This window comes from Myotis yumanensis, unplaced genomic scaffold, assembly GCF_028538775.1.
Source record: "Myotis yumanensis isolate MYYU_CA2020_CCGP unplaced genomic scaffold, mMyoYum1.0.hap1 SCAF_24, whole genome shotgun sequence".
Taxonomy (NCBI): Eukaryota; Metazoa; Chordata; class Mammalia; order Chiroptera; family Vespertilionidae; genus Myotis; species Myotis yumanensis.
This window is the reverse complement of record NW_027223775.1, coordinates 2,820,809-2,835,646: the sequence shown is the minus strand read 5'-3', so window position 1 is coordinate 2,835,646 and position 14,838 is coordinate 2,820,809. Positions and strand designations below refer to the sequence as shown.

At 46.1% G+C, this 14,838-nt stretch overlaps 1 non-coding gene across 1 annotated transcript; it reads right to left on the bottom strand.

Moving 5' to 3' along the window:
• Positions 1-1,044: 1,044 nt before the first annotated feature.
• On the bottom strand, positions 1,045-1,151 carry LOC139000687 (U6 spliceosomal RNA). The gene has a single exon (XR_011469679.1). It is a non-coding gene; the product is annotated as a U6 spliceosomal RNA (small nuclear RNA).
• Positions 1,152-14,838: the final 13,687 nt, after the last annotated feature.

Here is a 14,838-nt window from a genome sequence, read left to right as displayed (position 1 = left end):
GTAATTTTTAAAATTGAAGTTGGAAGTCTTGTTGATAACTATACACTCAAGAGTCCAAGAGGTGAGATTTTAAAAACCTTTCCCATTCATGATATTTGTTTATATTCACTAATAAAAATACTGAGGATTCAAGATAACTCATAGTTTGGTTGATCATACCCTTTGTGGTACATTAAATGTCCAAGAGTTGGAGAGAAAGGGCATGAGTAGTTCTCCAAAAAAATACATATCACAATCTAGGGGCACTTTTGTTCACTCCATTCAGAAGTGTAGTCAGGAAAGCTAACTGGTTCAGTTTAAGTGGTAATCTCTGTTTCAATCTTAGTGTAACCACTTCAGAAAGTGCTGATGTCATTTAAATAAGCAAAAGGATGCCTACATTTAGACTTCTTCAAACTTTTATATCATTCTGTATGCAATTTTTTCCCTACTTATACTATACCTTTCAAGGTTGAGGACATACAAAATGTCACAGGAAGGAGGTCAACAATTGTTTTGCAGCCTTGGTGGAGGTTTCCCAATCCTTTTTTCCATTTAGGTTTTCCAAGGAGAATATGTAAATTGTTTACCCTCCCTAACTGGAAACAGGGCAGCATGCCATGAAGAAGTAACACACTGCTTCATTTATTTTTTTTTATCTTTATTGTTCAGATTATTACAGTGGTTCCTCTTTTTCCCCCATAGCTCTCCTCCACCCAGTTCCCACCCCACCCTCTGCCCTTACCACCCCACTGTCCTCATCCATAGGTGTACGATTTTTGTCCAGTCTCTTCCCACTCCCCCCCCACACCCCCCACATCCCTTTACCCCCGCAAGAATTGTCAGTCCACTCCCTCTCTATGCCCAATTCTATTATATTCACCAGTTTACTCTGATGATCAGATTTTTTATTCACTTGATTTTTAGATTCACTTGTTGATAGATACATATTTGTTGCTCATAATTACTATCTTTACCTTTCCTTCTTCTTCCTCTTCTTAAAGAATACCTTTCAGCATTTCATATAAAAAATATGGAATCAGCAAAAATAAAAAAATAAAAATAAAAAATATGGAATGATTCACGAATTTGCGTGTCATCCTTGCCCAGAGGCCATGCTAGTCTCCTCTGTATTGTTCCAGTTTTAGTATATGTGCTGCCAAAGCTAGCACAGTTCTCTTTCTTTTTTAATAACTATATGTATTATTTGAAAACATAAAGATCTCATTATGTTATTAAAAGAATGAATGAATGCACTCTTTCATGAGCCAATAGTCTTCTTATTTTTTTTTAATTTTATAATGGTCTTATTATCCATGAGTGAGTGAGATCATGTGGTGTTTTTCCTTCATTGACTGGCTTATTTCACTTAGCATAATGCTCTCCAGTTCCATCCATGCCGTTGCCAATGGTAAGAGTTCCTTCTTTTTTATAGCAGCATAGTATTCCATCCTGTAGATGTACCAAAGTTTTCAAATCCATTCATCTACTGATGGGCACTTAGGCTGTTTCCAGATCTTAGCTATGGTGAATTGTGCTGCTATGGACATAGGGGTGCATATATCCTTTCTAATTGTTGTTTCTGGTTTCTTGGGATATATTCCCAGAAGTGAGATCATGGGGTCAAATGGGAGTTCCATTTTTTGTTTTTTGAGGAAACTCCATACTTTCTTCCATAGTGGCTGCACCAGTCTGCAATCCCACCAGCCATGTACGAGTGTTCCTTTTTCTCCACATGCTCTCCAGCACTTGTTTTTTGTAGATTTGTTGATGATAGCCATTCTGACAGCTGTGAGATGGTACCTCATATTGTTTTGATTTGCATATCTTGGATTATTAGTGACTTTGAGCATGTTTTCATATGTCTCTTGGCTTTCTGAATGTCCTCTTTTGAAAGGTGTCTATTTAGGTCCTTTGCCCATTTTTTTATATATTCTGTGGCTTTGGGGTGAAGTGTTCTGAAGATGTCAATTCAGTCCATCTGATCTAGTGAGTCGTTTAGGATTGTTGTTTCTTTGCTGATTGTTTGTCTAGAGGATTTATCAGGTGATGTCAGTGGTGTATTAAATTCCCCTACTACGATTGTATTGTTGTCCATTTCTCCTTTGATATCTTCCAGGAGTTTTTTTTTTTTTTATGTATTTGGATGCTCCTGCATTGGTGCATATATGTTTATCAGGGTTATATCTTTTTGTTGTAATGATCCCTTTAGTATTATGAAGTGGCCTTCCTTATCTCTAGTTCTGGCCTTCACTTTGAGGTCTATTTTGTTCGATATAAGTATTGCTACCCCAGCTTTTTTTTCATTTTCATTTGCCTGAAAGATATTTTTCCATCCCTTCACTTTCAGTCTCTGTGAGTCCCTTCTTCTGAGGTGGGTCTCTTGTAGACACAAATGTATGGGTTATGTTTTTTTTTTTTTTTATCAATTCTGCCACTCGATGTGTTTTGGTTGGAGCATTTAGTCCGTTTATGTTTAAAGTTTTTATTGAAAGGTCCTTCTTAATAGCCATTTCTTTTTTTCTGTGGCTGTTTTCTTTCTGAGCTTTTTATTTCTTCTTTTTACACCAGTCCCTTTAGCATTTCTTGCATTGCTGGCTTGGTGGTGATAAACTCCCGTAGCCTTTTTTTTTGTCTGTGAAGCTTCTTATTTCCCCTTCAACTTTGAATGATAGCCTTGCTGGATAGAGTATTCTTGGATTCAGTCTTTTGCTTTGCATGACTTTGTAAATTTCTGTCCATTCTTTTCTGGCCTGATGTGTTTCTCTTAAGAAATCATTTGATAATCTAATGGGAGATCCCTTAAATGTAACTTTCCATCTCTCTCTTGCAGCCTTTAAGATTCTCTCTTTATCCTGAACATTTGCCATGGTAATTATGATGTGTCTTGGTGTGGGTCTTTTTGAGTTCACCTTGTTTGGGACCCTCTGTGCTTGTGTGATTTTTTTCTTCCCCACCTCTGGGAAGTTTACTGATATTATTTCTTCCAATAGGTTTTCTAAATCTTGTTCCCCTTTCTGTTGTTCTGGCATCCCTATTATTCGTATGTTGTTTCGTTTCATGTTGTGCCATAGCTCCCTTAGGCTCTACTCCTGTCATTTAATTTTCTTTCTCCAATTGCTGTTCAGTTTGGGCGTGTTTTGTTTCCCTGTCTTCTAATTCGCTAATTCGGTCCTCCGCTTCTCCTAGTCTAATGTTGAAACTTTCAATGGTGTTTTTTATTGCAGCTATATCACTCTTCATTTCTTCTACTGATTTTTTTCATCAGTTTCTTCTTGCTTCTTGCATAAGTTGTTGATTTTTTCCTCCATCCGGTTTATGCATTCTAGGACCCTTAATCTGAATTCTTTTTCTCTCATGGTAGCTGCTTTTCTTGCGAGTCCTCCTTTTCTTTCCTTTGGGGGTTTCTTTGTCTACCCATGTTTGGTCGTACCACCATATCTAGATGTTGAGTCATTCAGGGGCTGCTCCGTGGGTGGCAGTGGCTCCTTGGGCTGAGGTTGCTACTCAGGCGATTGTGGTATCACTTGCTCCTCAGTTGGTAGCAGCTCCTCTGGTGGGTGCTGTTCACAGTTGTGGTGGCTCCTCTGGCTGGTGGGGGGAGGCTTCACACACAGCTGCTGTTCCTTAGACAGAGGGTGTGGTGATCAGGAGGCTGCTGTTCCTTGGATGGGGGCGGGCTACACAAGCAGCTGCTACTCCTTCGAATTGTTACTTTCAATCCCACACTGCTTCATTTTGTATGCAGTTCACTTCAAAGAATTTATGCACTTATGGTCAGGCACATTGGGAAATTTAGGGGCAAGACTTCAACTCACAATCCAAAGACATTGCTTTTATGTGTTTGTAGTAAAATAAGACAAGAATTCCCATTTTGTGGAAAACTTTATTCTGAAGTTTGTTTGTTTTTAATTTTATTGTTTATGGTATTAGAAATAGTAGTACATATGTATCTCTTTTTATTCTTTTTCCCTAGTGACGTCCCCCAGGCCTCTGCAACCCCCGCCCCAGTGCCTTGCACTGTCTTGCACTTTTCAGCCTGTGCTGAAAAGGTGTCAGTGATGCCGAAGTATTTATTTAAAATACAACTGAAGAATAATGTTTTAACTTAAATAATTAATGATGAATGAATATGAAGGCACATTCTCTGGAAATGGGCTGAAATTCAGACCTTAGTATTATTTCTATGTTTCTCGCTGTCAAATGCTCCTTCTGATTAAAAAATGTTAATATACCTGCCCTGGCCGCTGTGCCTAAGTGGGTTGAGCATCAGCCTTCACATGGCAGGATCCTGGATTTGATTCTAGTTCAAGGGCTTGTCCCTGGGTTCTATTAACCAATAGATGTTTCTCTCTATCTCTATCCCTATCTCTCTATCTCTCTATCTTTCTCACTCCCACCTCCACTTCCATGCTTTCTGTTGAAATAGGACAACAATAGAAAAAAGTCCTCTACTGTGGATTAACAACAACAAAACACACAGATACATCATGCCGAGTACATATAATAAAACCAACATTGAGAAACTTCTCCAGCCACCTAAAAGTGACTGAAAATCACAGTCCACCAATGTCTGAGGGGAAAAGAGATTGAGAGGCTGCAGGGCCATAGCACAGGTTTAGAGCTGGTATGGGGGCTCGAAAGAGGCCGCTGACCCAGCTTCTACCCTGAGTGGGTCCTTATGGTACCAAGCCCCAGTGTTAGTTTTCAGAGTGGTGTTGTTGCCCTTATCAAAGGGAGATCTGCTTCTGCAATAACATAGAGGCCCCTAGCTTTCCCCTACTCTCCTCCTGTTCCTCTGCTCCTTGCTCATCCCTCCCAAAGGCATTATGATCATCTTTCATATTCAGTGTGCCAGGTCCTTCCCTGCCCCAGACTGAGGGTCAAAGTATGTAGCAACAGGAACAGACCTTAACCAACTAGAAGCACACCCTGCCGAGAGATTCAGAGCTACAGCCCCGCTGGGACTGAGAACACACCATGCCCTGGGATGTCTTGGAGGCTTGGGCCCAGTGGCCTCCTCTCAGCACCACATGCAGGTGGCTGTGATTTTTGTTCTGTGGGCCCTCTGCTTGTGCTTAAGCTCGGCAGGTATTGGGAAGTGGAGCAGCAGTGGCAGGAATCACTCCCACCTCCACAGCAGCGCTAGTAATGTTCGGAAACCAGGATTAGGCCGAAGCCATCAGTCGGACATCCCCTGAAGGCTCCGGGACTGCAAGAGGGTACAGGACTGGGTGAGGGACTCTTCTGAGTGTACAAAGTTCATGCACTGGGCCTCTAGTAATAGAAATAAACTACAATAAAATGTAACAAAATTCAAATACTTGGAGGCTAAATAGTCTGTTATTAAATAACTAGAGGCCCGGTGTATGAGTTCCTGCATGGAAGCAGTTCGTTCAGCCTCCCCAGATGGGGGCCCATCAGGGCCAGGCTAGCACGGATTAGTGGCCCCTGGCATTTAGCCAGAAGGCCATGCCTCCAATCTGTGTGTTAGGGGAACATAGGGGTGGTGTTTACCGGCGGGCGGGGCGGGGGGGGGAGCCATAGGTGGTTTTCTTTTCAGTCCCGCCCTAAAATGGTTATTGGGGACAGATGGGGGGTCAGGCTGGCCAAGGCTATGTCCTATCAGGGCCTGGATAAGCCTGGTTGGCTGCTGCAATGCAAGTCTTAGCCACCATTCATTCTGGTCATTCTGCCATTCCAGTAGCAGGGATATTGTGTATAAAGATAGATGACTGGGTCACCAAAGAGATCAAAGAAGAAATCAAAATCATCCTGGAAACAAACGACAATGAAAACATAAAAATCCAGAATGTATGGGGCACACTGAAAACAGACTTAGAGGGAACTTCATAGCATTACAAGCCTAACTCAAAGAACAAGAAAAACAGTTAACCAATTATCTAACTCTACAACTTAAGGAGTTAGAGAGCAACAAGAAAAGCCCAAACTGAGCAGCAGGAAAGAAAATGAAGACCATAGCACAAATAAATGACATAGAGACCAAAAAAACTACAAAAGATCAATAAGACCATGAACTGGTTCTTTGAAAGGATAAACCAGATTGATGAACCTCTAGGTCGGTGCACCAAGAAGCAAAGAAAGAGGACCAAAATGAAAACAATCAGAAATGAAAGAGGAAGAATAGCAAAAGACCCCACAGATATAAAGGGATTGTAAATAAATACTATGAACAACTCTACTCCAACAAACTGATCAACTTTGAAAAAATGGACATATTTCTAGAAAAATACAACCTTCCTAAACTCAATCAGGAAGAATAAAACATCTGACTATGCCAATACCTACTAAGGAAATTGAAGTGTCAAAAAACAAGAAACAACAACAAAAAAAACAATGACCTTGCAGCAAACAGGAGCCTGGGCCAGATGGATTCACAAGGGATTTTTACCAAGCTTTTAAAAAATAAAATAAAACTAAGACCTTCTTCCTCAGACAATTCTATAAAATTCAAAGGAATGAGCATTTCCAAATACTTTCTATGAAGCCAGCATTACTCTAAATCTCAAAACCAGATAAAGACAATACAAAGAAAGAAAAATGCAGGCCAATAGATCTCTGATGAACATAGATGTTAAAATCCTCAACAAAACTCTAGCAAATCAGATACAACATGACATTGGAATGAGCATACACCATGACAAAGTGGATATATTCTGGGGAAGTAGGATGATACATCCAGAAATCAATAAACGTGATGCATCACATAAGCAAATTGAGAGATATTCATATGAATTGATGCAGAAAAAGCATTTGATAGAATCCAACACCCAATCCTATATAATAAGAGAGAAACATGCAAATTAACCATCCCTTCGCTATGCTCAAGCCACACCTACAAGCCTCGCCCACAAGCCAATCAGGAGTGAGTATAAAAATTAACCCAACTAAGGTGATGGTGGCCACGGAGCTGGAGCAAGGAGAAGGCTTGGGTTGCTCCCGGCGATGGCGGAAGCCAAGCTTCCCACCTGCCCTGGAAAGCGCTTGGCTCCACTCAAGGCTAGAAAGTTTCAATTATAGAAGATAAATAAATCCTGATACCTGCTTCCAGCCAGACCTGGGCTCTGCTCAAGGCTATAAAGTTTCAATTATAGAAGATAAATAAATCCCAGAAAAACAGAAAAAGAGAAAAAGGAGAGGCTGGGAGCATAGTTTGCCCGGGGACCTGGCAGGACTGAAAATGTCCATCAGCCCCTCACCCAGGCTGGCCAGGCACCCCAGCGGAACTGTCCTACCCTGAAGGGGCTGTGAGCAGCCTGAAAATGGCCCTGAGCCCCTCACCCAGGCTGGCCACACACCCATGTGGTGAGGGTCCCCACTGTGGGGCTTGGCCAGCCTGCAAACAGCCATCAGCCCCTCACTCACGGTGGCCAGGCACCTCAGTAGGGACCCCCCACCCTGAAGAGGGTGTGGCCAACCCGAAAATAGCCCTCAGCCCTTCACCCAGGCGGGCCCGGCACCCCCATGGGTTGAGGGTCCCCACTGGAGGGCTTGGACAGACTGCAAAAAGCCCTCAGCCCCTCACCCAGGCTGGCCAGGCACCCCAGCAGGACCCCCACCCTGATCGGGACACAGTTCAGGGCAAACCAGCCGGCCCCCACCCATGCACCAGGCCTCTATCCTCCTATATAATAAAAGGGTAATATGCAAATTGACCCTAACAGCAAAACGACTGGGAATGACTGGTCAATATGATGCACACTGTCCACCAGTGGACAGACACTTAATGCAGGAGCTGCCCCTGGTGGTCAGTACTCTCCCACAAGCAGAGCTCTGCTCAGCCACAAGCCAGGCTGACTACTGCCGGCACAGCAGTGGTGGTGGGAGCCTCTCCCGCCTCCTCAGCACCACTAAGGATACCTGACTGCAGATTAGGCCTGCACCCTCTGGCAAGTGGATATCCCCCGGAGGGCTCCCGGGCTGCCAGAGGGAGATCTGACTGCCAGCTTAGTCCTGATCCCTCAGGCATTGGGCCTAAGCCAGGAGGTGGACATCCTCCAAGGCTCCCAGACTGCAGAAGGGCACAGGACGGGTTGAGCGACCCCCCGCCCCCACCCACACCGAGTGCACAAATTTTTCTGCACTGGGCCTCAACTTTTGATAAAAACTCTCAGCAAACTGGGAATAGAGGGATCATACCATCTATATGACAAACCTACAGACAACGTCATACTCAATGGGCAAAAACAATTACTCTAAGAAGAGGAACAAGACAGGGATGCCCACTCTCACCACTTCTGTTCGACAGAGTACTGGTAGTGCTAGCCAATGCAAACAGACAACAAGAAGTCAAACAAGGCACTGGAAACGAAGAAGTAAAACTGTGATTATTCGCAGATGGCATGGTACTGACCATAGAAATACCTAAAGAATCCATTAAAAAACTAGGAGATTTAATAAATGAATTTGGCAATGCAGCAGGATACAAAATTAACACCCAGAATTCTATGGCTTATTGATACACCAATAATGAACTTAAAGAAAGGGAAACTAAAAAAACAAAAAACAAAAAAACCAAAAAATCTCATTTACATTTGCAACACAAAATTAACATATTTAGGAATAGACTTAACTAAGGAGGTAAAAGACCTGTTCTTGGAAAACTACAGGAAATTTAAAAAGAGATAGAGGAAGACTAAAGCAAATAGAAGAACACACCATATTCATGGATTGGTAGAATCAACATCATTAAAATGTTCATACTACCCAAAGCAATCTACAGTTTTAATGTATTCCCCATTAAAATACCAATGGCATATCTCACAGAACTAGAACAAAGACTCCAAAATTCCTATGAAATTAAAAAAGACCACAAATAGTTACAGCAATCTTGACAAAGAATAACAAAGTTGGAGGGATCAAAATAGCAGATATCAAGCTATAATACAAAGCGACCGTTCTCAAAACTGCCTGTTGCTGGCACTATAACAGACATATAGACCAATGGAACTGAACAGAGAACCTAGAAGTCTTCCGAAGCCATTATGCTCAATTAATATTTGACAAAGGAGGCAAAATCATACAGTGGAGTCATAGTGTCTCTTCAGTAATTGGTGTTGGACAGATAGCACAGATACATGCCAAAAAAATGAATCTAGACCACCAACTTACACCATACACAAAAATAAACTGAAAATGATAAAGGTCTTAAAGATAAGTGGGTAACCATGAAAATCTTAGAAGAATCCATAGGCAGCAAAATATCAGACATATGTCTCAGCAATATCTTTACTGATACAGCTCCTAGGGCAATGCAAACTGAGGAGAAAATAAACAAATGGGACTGGATCAAATTAAAAAGCTTCTGCAGAGAAGAAGAAGCCAACAGATACAACAACAACAACTAAACAAGAAAGTCCACTGCCTGGGAGAAGATATTTGCTAATGTTATATCCGATAAGGGCCTGATCTCCAAAATGTATACTGAACTCATTCATTTAGACAAAAGGAAGATGAACATTCCAATCAAAAAATGGGCATAGGACTTAGACACTTTTCGAAAGTGCACATACAGAAGGCCAAGAGACATATGAAAACATGCTCAAAATCACTAATCATTCAATAGATGCAAATCAAAATGACAAATGAGATACCATCTCACACTGGTCAGAATGGCTATCATCAACAATTCAACAAACAACAAGTGCTGGCGAGGATGGGGTGTCAAAGGAATCCTCTTGCATTACTGGTGGGAATGCAAACTGGTGTAGCAAGTATGCAGAATATTATGGAGTTTCCTCAAAAAATTGAAAAAATGGAGCTCCCATTTGAACAGTAATCCCACTACTAGGAACATGTCTCAAGAAATGACAAACACCAATCAGAAAGGGCATATGTACCCACATATTCAGAAGGAAAGCCAGTGAGAATTAAAGAAATGAGATGCAGATAGCAAAGCCATGACCTGCAGGCCCAGAGAATGAGCCCTTTTCTTGGCTTTGTTCTCCTAAGCCTTGGAACTGCAAGAATGGAGGGTACAGTCCCCTACAGCCATAGGCCTTCCCCTTGGCTCCAGCTTGGACCTCAGAGACCTTCCAGGTTGGGGTGCCCCCTCTTGCCCAGATCCTATGAACCTGTTTATTATTACATTTTTATTTCTCATCCCAGGATATGTTTAATGCTGAGGGGGGGGGGGGAGGGGAGAGAGGAGAGAAGAGAGAGGAAAGAGGAGAGGAGAGGAGGAAGAGGAAGAGGAGGAAGAGGAGGAGGAGGAGGAGGAGAAGGAGGAGGAGGAGGAGAAGAAGAAGGAGGGGGAGAGAGAGAGAGGAGAGAACCCTTTCTTCCCTGAATCACCCTGACCAGGAATCCAACACAAAACCGAGGTGAATTTCCTGACCTGCCCGACAAGCAACCTCTGGTGTTTGGGACCAAGCTCCAGCTCATGGAGACACCAGCCAGTACTGTCACTGTCCATTCTGCCAGGGGCAAATGTGTACCAGTCTGTAAGTGACACAGAAAGCAAATTCGCCATGTGCAAACTCTGGCGCTTGCAGCAATGGGAAGAGCAGGTGGTGACAGCCAGGAAAAGGCCAGAGAATTATATATACTTCAGAAGGGGGGTCAGGGAGGAGTTTGTATGGAGGATGGTGGCCTGCAGTGGTGCTGGCGAAGGGAGGGGCGGAGCAGAGTGGGGTCAAGTGCAGTCTCGCTCACTGATGGAAGTTCATGTGCAAAGAGCAGCTTGTGCATGGCCAGCGCACCCAGCATAGCTGGTGCATCCTCCTTTCCACGAGGTGGCCCAAACCCCCTGTGAAGGAGACGCACCCCTTGAAACCAAGACTATGCCTGAAGGATCCAGATAAGGGACCTGGGGACATGTTGGCAGCTGCCCAGTTCAGGACCAGCGCCGCCTGGGGGAGGGGTTTGCGGGGGAGGGGGCGGGTCCTGCTGGGTCAGTAGACTGCGGATCTCGCCAGCACTTTGTGTCAGAAGTGTACCCGCAAAGGCTCTTCCGGTGAACACAGGAGCTTGTGTGTAGGGGTGCAGGGCGGGGCGTGGGAGGGACCACGCAGACCTGGGCAGCAGGGGTGGCGAGGTGACCTCCACGTTAAGCGTGACGCTGTGCAGAAACTGAGGCCCTAGGAGGCGAGGGCCCAGGTGCTGCTGGGGCCGAGCAGCTACTGGACATGGACCTTCTCTCCCAGGTGGTGGAAGCTGAGGCTGGGGGCAAAATGAGTGCGGCAGAGGAGGCGGAGTCCCAGGTAGAAGCAGAGGCGAAGCCTGAGGAGCAGCGAGCAGAGCCAGGGCCCAGTGGGACAAGCAGCCGGCCCATACTGGAGGCGCTGGCGGCCCTTCAGGTCCAGCTGAGCACCGAGAGTGCCCGAGCCAGCAGGGCCTATGTTCAGGTGAAGCGCAAGACCTCTCGGCGTAGAAAGCCCATTCTTGAGTGCAGAAGGGCTATCATCCAGTGCATCCCCAACTTCTGGGCCCAAGCTGTATCCTTGCCTGAGCCCTTCTGGCTTCACTGCTGACAAAGACCACAGGGAGAAAGTGGAGGAGGAGCCAGGAGAAGGTGAAGGGGAGGAGGACAGAGGAAAGGGCCTCCCCTCCCCGGTGGCACAGCACTGGGCGAAGCAAGGGCCGGCTTCTAGGTGTCAGGCCAGGAAGTATGGGCACAACGTACCACGCCACAATCAGATAGTGGAAGGACACCTTTTCTGGGCAGTGGAAAGGTCCTTGGAGGTAGTGTTTTTTGTTTCTTCCTTTTTGTCCAAAAAGCTCAGTGGAAACACTCAGCTCGTGTTAGCCAGGTTTAAGCCGAATGCTTCCAGTGTCCTCTCTCAACACATCAGATGCCCATAGGAATTCCGGGCAGGCTTCCTCCCTCCTTCCACAGTCCCACACACAGGTATACACAAAGGAGCAGAGGTACACACACACACACACACACACACACACACACACACACCCTTTTATTGCAACTCTTGTGCAATAAAAGGCTTATTTCCAACCCGGAATGCAGCCTTTGTGACCCACAGGGATCTCTAGAAGATGTGTGCTGCCACTGTCTCTGGAGACCATACATTCCGTGTCAGCGAAACCAGGGACAAGGCCAGAGTACATGCAGACACCCTGAGCCAGTGGTTCTCAACCTTCCTAATGCCACGACCCTTTAATACAGTGCCTCATGTTGTGGTGACCCCCAACCATAAAATTATTTTCGTTGCTACTTCATCACTGTAATGTTGCTACTGTTATGAATCGTAATGTAAATATCTGATAGGCAGGATGTATTTTCATTTTTCGCGACCCACAGGTTGAGAACTGCAGCCCTAAGCACTGCGTCATTTGCACAGGCACACAGAGGACAGGGAGGGCTCAGAACCTGACTGGAAATGGACCCTCCCATTGTTAGGGCAGGAGCTCAGGTGAACATGAACCCACAGGTACCATTGTTGTGAGCATGTGTGAAGAAAGGTAGGCGGTGAGGAGGTTGGAACAGGGGCAATGTCTGCCATCCACGGCCAACTCTCATATGCCCCCAGGATGGCTCCGTGGCTTTTAGCTGCCCATTTGGTTTCACAGCCTCTGAGAGCTCCTTGACCAAAAGCAGATCCGGAACCACCCTCAGATATCAGCCATCATCGGTGACGAAGATGAAGACCTGCTGAACTACTTGATCAGTGTGGAGGTCAGACTGGGAGGCAGAGTGGAGCCTGGGATGGGGGCTTGGGCACCCGGTGGGACGTGTCTGAGCAGAAAGAAGGGGAGGGGAGGTGGGTGATTCCTGCAAGCAGGCTCACTCCAGAAGCTGGCAGACGAGACACTTTACTAGTTGCATCTCTTGGCAGGTGAAGGAAGTGAGCCTTCCCAAATACCGCTGCAGGTTGATGTTTTTCTTCCGGAGCAACCCCTACTTCCTGAACGAAGTGATCATTAAGCAATATGATGTCAGCCTTGCAGGTGAGTGACAGTTCCCAGGATGGGCCTTTGGAAGAGCAGGCAAATGGTGGGTGGGTGAGGATATCGGGCCGATGGGAATCCAGCCTTCCAACTTCCTTCCTGCAGGGTACAGGGCCTCTCATTCCACTCCAATCCTCTGGTTCTGGGATTATGAACGTGGAGCCCCCAGCCGCCGGCAAGATACAAGCAGCGTCAGCTTCTTCAACTGGTTGTCTAAACATACCCTGCCCGGGTCAGGCAAGATTGCTGAGGTGATACTGCTCTGGCCACTGTCAGAAAATGTGGTGGTGGAAGCCCCACGTGCATGAAAAGCAGACTAGCAGACTGGTCTGGTCCCCCTCTGCCCTGTGTTCCTTTCTAGATCATCAGCGAGGACCTGTGGCCCGATCCTCTGCAGTACTACCCCGCAGATGCAGGACCCAGAGGAGGGAGTGGCAGAGGGGACCTGTTGGAGAGAAGGAGCCCTCCTGCTGGGCGTTAAAAGGTGAGTAGTTGCCCCTGTGAATCTCCTTAGAAAAGTAAATGCGGAAAACCAGGCCTGGGTAAATTGGAGGTACCCTAGTGCACCCAGAATGTGTGTGAGAGCAGCTAAGGGAAACTGGTGCCCACAGAATGTAAGCAGATGGGGGCGCTGTAAGCACCATGGCTTTCCGGATGACTGGCCTAGGGCCCTGGGCAACAAACATGGTTCTTCATCATGTTTCTGCAATCCTGTTGTCGGTGCTCCTGCCACCCACTGGGCCTCTTGCCACTCCAGCGGAGTCCTACCTTCCCAGGCCTTACCCGTTTTCAGTGCCTCTAATTCACGTTTCTTTCAGTTGTTATACCCACTGCTCAGTTCCCCTCAGCTGAGCCCACCATGTTGGCAATGGCAGCAGGATCTGGACGAGAATATTGAAGTCCTGGTGTAGGAAAATTAAACAAGCCAGGAAAAGGCAAGGTGTACTGACTGTGGACATGTGCTGCAGAGGGGCCCAACACACCTTCGGGCGCATGCCAGTGCCTGTGAGTGTGGGTGTGAGTGTATAGAAGGGGACACTCCAGATTCAGAGGAGATGGAGCAGAACATCAAATATGGCCCCAAAGGACAGAAACTATGCAGAGTGTGCCCACACACCAAGGTTGGCTGAGGGATTCTGTCCATTCCCTTTACACAGGAGGAAAAGAGGAGAAAAGGATCGCCTGCGGAAGAGTCAGAGAGCATATGCCACCTAACATGAGTGTCACTGAAAGAAACATAAAGAAGCTTGCAAGGTGTTGCTGTCTTTGTGTTGTTGGTAGAGGGAACTGTAATAGTATTGGGCAAAGACCTCACAAGGGGCTGTGGAAGCAGCATCTCCTGCATTTCAGCCTGCCTGGAAAGAGGCAGGGCTACACAAGAGGAGACACCAGGCCTCGGAAGGCCTTCTGAGGCTGTTCCCTTCTTTCAGGGTGTTGTCTGGGAGGAGGAAGGAAGAATGGCTGACTTCTGATGACACGTATTATAGTTTGGCCAGGGGACAGGGACCTTATACACTACAGGAGTGCCGGGGGCGGACTTTAGATCCTGACCCTTAGGCTCTCAACTCCCTTGGCTTGGGCGGTCACTCACATAGACATGCCGTGGTCAGTCAGAAGACAGCTGACCTTTTCAAGATTGAGGCACTGCTCAACAGAAGCCATGGCCCTGTCCTGTGAGTGTGAATGTTTACAGGTAGAGCCACCCTCCCTGTGTGGGGCAGGCTTGCAAGGAAGTGAGCATGGCTGTGGGTCAGAGGAGAGGAGTTACACGCCAGGGAGGGTGCTAAGGCCTGGGTGCATAGAGGCAGGTGCGCATGGCAGCACCCTGCATGGGTTGCACTTGGGAAAGGGAAAAGGTCAAAACTATGTCAGTAGACCAAAGCCTTCCTTGTACACAGGCAACCACATAAGCCACTCAGAACATTCTAGGGGGGG